The sequence below is a fragment of the Ctenopharyngodon idella genome, chromosome 22 (genome assembly GCF_019924925.1).
Source record: "Ctenopharyngodon idella isolate HZGC_01 chromosome 22, HZGC01, whole genome shotgun sequence".
NCBI lineage: Eukaryota > Metazoa > Chordata > Actinopteri > Cypriniformes > Xenocyprididae > Ctenopharyngodon > Ctenopharyngodon idella.
In genome coordinates, this window is record NC_067241.1 from 6630491 (window position 1) to 6639736 (window position 9246).

Sequence of the window (9246 nt, forward strand, 5' to 3'; positions counted from 1 at the left end):
TCTCATAAACTCAGATTGGAAGTTAACCGAAAACCCATCTGTCTACAATTGCAGCTCCCACTTTGGTCTGACAGAGCCAGCTGTCCTCCAGAAGAGTATGGCTGCAGCCCCATAAGAGCACCCCTTCACCTCTCCCTCTCTCATTCATCCCATCCCTACCTCTCACTACCAGCTGAATGGATTAACTAATTGACAGAGAGCAGGAATTCAACGAGCCTGTACCTCTCAGCTGACCTCATTTTTTGAAGCAGGCCAGATCTCTCCCTAGGCCTAGGACTGCAGCAGAACTAGCATAGGCTAACCGCTTACCTTCTTCACAGGCAAATTAGAGCTAAAGATATTGTAAATATCAAGTAAAATTGAATAATCTTATGATATTAGAATTTTTGTCGGTAACACTTTAAAAAGTTAACATTTGTTAACAATAGTCAACTACATAACTTAAAGGATTAGTTCACTTTGAAATGAAAATTAGCCCAAGCTTTACTCACCCTCAAGACATCCTAGGTGTATATGACTGTCTTCTTTCTGATGAACATAATCGCAGAAATATTAATAAATATCCTGATGCATCTGAGTTTTATAACGGCAATGATAGGGATCAATGAGTATGAGCTGAAGAAAGTGTCTCCATCCACATTAATCCATCATAAACATATTCCACATGGCTCCAGGGTGTTAATAAAGGCCTTCTGAAGCGAAGCGATGCGTTTGTGTAAAAAAAGATCCATATTTAACAAGTTATGAAGTAAAATATCTCGCTTCTGCATGAGCCGAGTGTAAAGTGTACGTGTGAAACTCTTGCAGTTCACAAAGCTTACGCTACATCTTACGCCTTCCCTATTCAACTTATGGAAAAAGTGTAACTGACGTGACGGCAGTTTACACTTTCTTCGTAACTTCAATACGGAAGGCAGTCTGACTTCATAACTTGTTTAAATATGGATATTTTTTTACACAAACACAATTGCTTCGCTTGGGAAGGCCTTTATTAACCCCCTGGAGCTGTGTGGAGCACATATTTATGATGGATGGATGTGGATGGAGACACTTTCTTCAGCTCATACTCATTGATCCCTATCACTGCCATTATAAAGCTCAGATGCATCAGGATATTTATTAATATTTCTGAATTAACATTAATTCATGCACTGTGTGAACTAACATGAATATGAACATTTTTATTAACTAACAAACATTAACAAAGGCTAATAAATGGTTTAAAAATATATTACTCATTGTTAGTTCATGTTAGTTAATGCAGTATCTAATGTTAACAAATTTTCACAGCAATGCCATAGTAAAACCATTTTGGGTTCCCCTAAAAAACTTTCAGTGAAGAGATCTTTAAAAAAAACATTTTTTCTTAATGTGAAGAACATTTTATTAATCTAAATAACCTTTTTCCACTATAAACAACCTTTGTGCAGTTTAGGTTCCATGGATGTTAAAGGATTAGTTCACTTTAAAATGAAAATTACCCCAAGCTTTACTCACCCTCAAGCCATCCTAGATGTATATGACTTTCTTCTTTCTGATGAACACAATCGGAGTTATATTAATAAATATCCTGACGCATCCAAGTTTTATAATGGCAGTGAATGGAAAACAACGAGTATGAAGCTAAAGAAAATGCATCCATCCATCATAAACGTACTCCACATGGCTCCGGGGGGTTAATAAAGGCCTTCTGAAGCGAAGCGATGCATTTGTGTAAGAAAAATATCCATATTTAACAATTTATTAAGTAAAATAACTAGCTTCCACCAAACCGCCTTCCGTATTCAACTTACGAAGAAAGTGTAAAACTCTCGCAGTTCAAAATGCTTACGCTATGTCCTACGCCTTCCCTATTCAACTTACGAAAAAACGCGTAACTGACGCGATGTCAGTTTCTGCCGCTTTCTTAAAAATAAAGTCATCTACACCTAGGATGGCTTGAGGCTGAGTAAATCTTGGGGTAATTTTCATTTTAAAGTGAACTAATCCTTCAATTTTTAAATCAAAAAGTTCATTAACTCCGTAAAGCAGTCTAAGGCCAGCCAGTGATCGCCTGAGGTTCTGCGACAAAGATGTCTGAAACACGTGCCCTATCTCAATGTCCAGAGAGACGCTGACCAAGAGAAAACATAACGGCAGCATGTTAATTTGCCGTGGTTGAGGAGGTGGACGGCTGGAGTGGATTGTTGTGGTGTCAGAGTCATGTGTGCGGTGAAGAATGGCTGCCTGCAGCCGTCGGCACATTTGATTAACGGCCTAATGACGGATCGGCCTCCCCCGCACCGGCTGAACTGAAGTATACGTCTGCTTTATGCCACAAAATTACATTTGACCCCATGAGCTGTCAAAGCTTGAGTCATTTACATCCCTGATTTGAACAAATCACAATTTTGGAATGTTCAGAGCAAATAACTTTTGAGGTGCGGGGTCAAGAGGGCTTTTAATTTTGACAGCAAAATATTCTGCATTCCACTCGTTTCTTATGTTTTTTGAGTATTAAACAGAACGAGCTCGATGAAACAAACAGTCATGGGTCATTTAAAACCTCTCATGATATCTGGCAGTACATTGATTTTTAAAGTTGATATTACATGCCCGAATTAGCCTGACACATGAGCTGTATTAAATGCAGGGAGTTAAATGAAGACAAACATATCGTTGTATTTCATGGAGTCTTGCAGAGAGTCATTAGCTAATTCAGCCACAGCAGCAGCTTTTCTCCGTTAATTGCATTTCAGCACTTTCTGTACAGTCAGTATATATACAGTATACATATATAAGGGGAGGGAGTGTAACACACGTCTACAATGCAGCTTATTGATGTATGCATTGATGCAATATATATGCATGTATGCCAGTTACTCAATGAAATGCATGAATGACTGGGATTATTAAATACTTGCTGAGCTAAGCATCACACACCATCCTGTGCAATCACTCACATGATCAGAGTCACACGACATTATCACCCCCTCTACAGGACAGAAGTGGAGTAGCAGTTCAGAGGGATTCAATAGGCCAGATTACATTCTACAACGGATCAAGACAATGAACTATAACAGTACTGACCTGCCATTAGGGATGAAATAAATGAATATATATTCTTTCTTTGTCATTGTTTGAATATAAATTTTCTGTATTTATATTAATATATGTGCCACTTAGAATACATTTGGATTCACTAATATAGGGGAACAAGTAACATTCTTTCTGTGAGAGTTAAAAAAAAAAATCATCCTGAGTGATTGGCATCATTAATCTCTGAGAGCTGCGTGAGATTGTAAGAGCATTTGAAAGGGCCCTTTCGACCTTTATTAAAGGGGCCGATGCTCCAGGGGTCTGAGCTGATGGAGCTTTGCACAGATGAACCTTGTCATAATCACATATGTAATCATAATTCCATTATAATAATGCATAATCCACATCAAAGGTGGTTATCTCATGAGTATAACATATGTTCATAAAATGAGAGATTCAAGGTCATGCAGCAAAAAAATTCTCCTTTAGAAATTCAGTTTTTCTCCAGCAAGGAAGCTCAGGACAGTTCTGCTGCTTTGCGGAACATATCAAGGGAGAACATTTTGCAGTACAATGCTTAAAGGGACAGTACGGTATTGCCCGAAATGACCTGCAGAGAATGTATTTGCATAAATGTGCCACAGTAAGTAGGCTACATTTGAATTTCTAAATTAAATATGCTAGTCGCAATCCAAGGGGCATTTGAAGTATTTCCCAAAGTATTCTAGTACTGACAGTGCTAACATTCATATAGATGTATATTTTGAAAAACACATTTTTACTTTTGATTAAGCTGATAATATTTACTAATTATATATATATTTTTATGGTTTTGATATTCACATTTCACATATTAATTCATTAGTGCTGTTCCAATTATATACATTTGAATTGGTATAAATATCAGGAATTCTATCAACAAGCTAATCTGTATGCAAGAACGGTTGTGTACACTGAATGGTCGATGGACCTGTACACACAAGGCATGTCAGTGACCTAAAGCAGCAGTTCTTTTACCAATGTTAAAATTTTAGCTTCTCTCTGTTTAAAGCTGGCTGGGAGCATAACAAAGAAGCAATTTAATATAATGATGGTAAATACTGATACAATGATTATCCTGAGAGCAATCAGGAAGTTCATTAAAAGAGTACAGGGAACTGCTAATGCCAATATGAATATGATTAATACATCATACCACTATGAACAATGATCACATTTTACTTTGGTTATTATATCTTCACATCATTTTTTCATGAAGTCTCTTGTCTGTTTGGCTTAGTGCATGAAATACTTTGATTTTTGTATACATAAATGTACTTTACTATTCAGGTTCATAGTTCATTTAACTGCGCACTTTGTGATTTGAACCATTTAAGGTAATTTTCACCAGTATTGTTATTTTAACAGTGAAGGTCACAGATACAGTATGTGTTATATAGTATATCCATTTAAAAATTGAAAACATTTTATGTTATCAGGGAAAAACAAAAATGCTTTTGAATTGCAAATACCTTATAAAGTCAATTTTCCCAACGTACACGATAAAAACGTTGCTATTTTTAGATTTAAACAGAGGAAGAAAACTGATTCATTGTTCATCGTCATACGTTGCAGAGATTTCGTTTAACAGGACTGTGTATGTACCGCACACTTGGCACCTGCTCCAGCTGCTGTGGAGAGAAAACACCAAAGCTGAGGCGATCAGCACACTTGCACCTGGGACTGTATCCACAGATCTGCTCTTAAACTAATCCTTACTGGCAGCGGCACTAAAGACACACTTAAAATCAGCCTTCTACTGCTATGAGGATGAAGAGATGAAAAGAGATACAAAATTATGCATAGGAAATAAGCAAATTTTTCAAAAATCTTCATCGTGGGAAAGAAAGAAGGAAGGAAGAAACAAAAAGAAAGACGGAAAGACCACGTGTATTAAAGAGAAGCAAATCTACAACTACACTGTAAAAAAGAATTGTTGGTGTAACTTAAAAAAGTAAGTTACCTGGTTGCCTTAATTTTGAGTTCACTGAAATTAAAAAATTTGAGTTAATGCAATGAAGGCAATTGGTTTAATCAACAGAAACTCAAAATATTATGTTATTTGAACCACATTATTTACTGAAGTTGATTTAAGAAAAAACATAATAATGAAAATAATTTTTTACTGTATGGGACAGGAATAATTGATGCAATTTAGCACTTTGTGCTACTCAGCAGTGACCTTCACACGAGTGCCACCGATTCTGTGTCCACTGCACATTTTACCAGCAAGGAGACTGCTCAAAGCATGCTGTCCGGATGGGCCTTCCTGTGCTCCTCCACCCCCAACCATGGAGAAAAGCTGATTGCCTCTCTCTCTCAGCAGCAATGCAGCATTCAAGTCCTGCAGGCAATTTGACAAATGAGCTTCGTTCTGTGCTGAGGGGGATGCCTCCACTGCAGCACACATCCCAGAGCGCACGTGCCCGTAACCAGTACCGCTATGATTTACACCCAACATACCATTAGCCCTATGCATGAACGCTCAAGCACGCACACATTCACACTCTTTCTCAGCTGCAATGCTGTACTGATGTTCTGGCTTTAGCCTAAAGCTGAGGTATATTTGCTCTGGGCGAGCACTTCCATCACCTGTAAGTACCTCCACAATGCAGCACTGAGCACCGGCTCAGAGTATTACTGAGGAGTTTTGTCCTTGCTGAACGATATACGGGACTTTTAACATATTTAAAGTGTAAAAAATGTTCTTAATCAGTATTTTGTCTCGGTTTTCCAGTTGAAAATGCATCCTTAAAACAAGATCAATTTTATTTTTATTAAGGTAAAATTGTACAAGGTGATATCTTTAATTAAACTTAATTTTAAAATTAATAAGTGAATACTATTTAGAATAAATTTTACATATTTCAAAAGTTCAGGTTCATAGCATTTAATAGTGCATTTTGTGATTTGAGGTCATGTTTTACTGGTAGTATTATTTCAACAGTGAAGGTCATAGATATGTTTTATGAATATGCAATTTAACATTTAGGAACCATTTCATGCCTTCAGGTAAAAACAAAAATGCTTTTGAATTGCAAATATACCTAATAAAGTCAATTTTCCCACGCAACACATCTTATGATAAAAACATCGCTATTTTTAGATTTAAACAGAGGAAGAAAACCTATTCATATTTTATTATCCTTGAAACACAATCAACAATTTCCTTTAATTTGGTAATTAAATTAAGCAGTTAAATTGAGCAAAATTGTACAAGGTGATATCTTCAATTAAATTAAATTTGAAATATATAAATCTAAAAAAATATAGTGAGGTTTATGCTTAAAACAAGAAAAAAGCTAAAAATGTATTATCAAGATAAATGTACTTTTATTTTAGATTAGGCAAGTTAAATTCAGCATTTAAACTGAGAAAAATTGTATAAGGTGACTGTATTCTGAGAATATATCATTAAATAAATTGAATTCAAGTTTGAGTCAAAATTATGATTCATATTGCATTTAATTGTTTGAACCTTTTAAGGACATTTTTACCATAGTATTATTTCCAACGTTTACATTAAGTTTACAATTTAATTTTACATTTATTAATTTTTTTATAAGGTTCATGCTTAAAAACAAGAAAAAAAGGGTAATTTTACTTCTTAAGTAGACTTCATTTATCTTTTTAAAATATATTTAACTAGAAAAATAATGATTTAAAAATATTTTTGCAGTTCTGATATATAAATGGATAACCCTTTACATATTTGGGTTCAATAAACAAAGCAGAATGATTTTTACAAATTTTCGACGTGTTATGTATTCAAACACTCCTAAGCGCTTCTGAAGAAAGGCATCTCTAACTGCGCAATATAAATGACAATATGGTTTTTACCATGTGCGCTCTCCTCCGGGGCTGGGGTTGATAGTTTACTGTGGGCTGTCAAACCCACTGTCAGCCACACATGCTCTTCTATAGAGGGGGAGTGATTTGCGGGTTGCCTGGTGGGACTGTGTATTGATTACCTTGAAATTACAGGTTTTAAAAGGTTGGCGAAAAAGAGAAGATGTAAGCTGCCCTCACGCAGCAGTGTCTGCATGCTCACCAGTAATCAGCATCTTCAGCATATTGTGCTAACACTGCACAGGAAAATGTGAATTTCACTGAGAGACAGCTGAGTGCTGGGTAATTTAATTCAGGACTCTCTCTCTCTCTCAGCCAGAAGTGTAAAATGAGCCGTGTAACCTTCAAAACCACACAACCTTTCATCTGATCATATGGGATGACTGACAAATAAGAGCAGTTGGCATTTAACAAAATTACATATGTCAAGTGATGAAACTGTTCCTGAAATACGCACACTACTAAAGCCTTGCAGAAATCTGATCAGCAAATGACTGCGTATAAAAACTGAGAGCAAAGATATCCCAGATTCAAATGTTTCCAAAAGTGAAAATTTAAAATCTAATTCAAACTTGGAAATGAACTGATTTCGAACAATTTAAAACAAAGAAATGTTACAACATAAAATAAAGATTGTGCTCTAGGCCACTTGTCAAATAAGCAAATTCAAAACAGATGTTCTTATTTCCATTAAAACACAAGATGCTTTTTGGATCACTCTCAAATCAGGTTTTACAAACTATACACTAAAACATTGTACATATTTCAATTCAAATGTCATTCTGATAATAATTGTGATTTATGATAATTTATGATAAATTATTCAATTTTAAAATATTTTATAAATAATTTCAAATGTTAAACTAAACCTGATCTTTATAATTAATAATTAAATAATTAAATAAAAATAAAATTATTTATTCAAATCTTTTCATGTTATATGAATTTTAGCATGGCAAATCTGTTACCTAAAAACACATTTATTCTCTGTGCTTTAGGTTTGTCCTTCATATTATTTTCTCAGGACATTTAAAAATATATTTGAACTCTTCCTGCAGTTGTGCCATACGTATCTAAACACTAGGTGGCAGAAAAGGGCTGTCTTTCGTACTACCTTAAAGTCTCCCTGTGGTGAAAATCAAGCTTTTAAAGGGTTAGTTCACCCAAAAATGGTCTAAATTCTGTCATTAATTACTCACCCTCATGACCCGTAAGACCTTCGTTCGTCTTCGGAATACAAATTAAGATATTTTTGATGAAATCCGATGGCTCAGTAAGGCCTCTATTGAGAGCAAAGCCACTGAACCTCTCAAGGTCCATAAAACATATTTAAATTAGTTCATGTGAGTTCAGTGGTTCTACCTTAAAATTATAAAGCGACGAGAATACTTTTTGTTCGCCAAAAAAAAAAAAAAAAAAATAATAATAATAATAACGACTTTTTAACAATATCTAGTGATGGCCGATTTCAAAACACTGCTTCGGAGCTTTATGAATAGGTTCAGCGGCTCGGAGCGCCAAAGTCACGTGATTTCAGCAGTTTAGCCGTTTGATAAGAGATCAGAATCACTAATTTGAAACAAAAGATTCGTAAAGCTCAGAAGCAGTGTTTTGAAATCGGCCATCACAAGATATTGTTGAAAACAATAGATATTTTTTGGCGCACAAAAAGTATTCTTGTCACTTTATAATATTAAGGTAGAACCACTGAACTCACATGAACTGTTTTAAATATGTTATGGATCTTGAGAGGTTCGGTGGCTTTGCTCTCAATGAACGAAGGTCTTATGGGTGTAGAACGACATGAGGGTGAGTAATAAATGACATTATTTTCATTTTTGGGTGAACTAACCCTTTAATGTTGTTTATATGTTTATGTGGTGTTTTTAATATGTTTTAAGAAAAAAATTCATAAGTCAACACCATCACAGAGTTTTTGCAGATTTTTTGCAGATATTCTCCTTGTAAACCAAAGACAGGTCAAATTCCAAACGGCATTTTTGCACCCTTGAAGGGCACTTCGAGAAGGGGACACCATTTGTAGGGGTGTTCCAAGCGAAAGTGAACAACTGAATTCCTTCACGAAGAGCCTTACAAGGCCGTTAGCGAGGGGAACATGCGATGATCACTTCGAGGAAGTAATTTTATTATTTATGGTCATGTGACCCAGCGAATACTCGTGATTCATTCATTTTAAAGGTAGATGGCGGGAGAGTTCAAGTTAACTTTTTTTCATGATATATTTCACACATTTTTGTCATGTTATGTTTAAATAAGTTTCATAGGTTAGTGTTGAGTAATGCAGTGTCCAAAGATGAGACGGCAAGTTTAAAGTTGAGA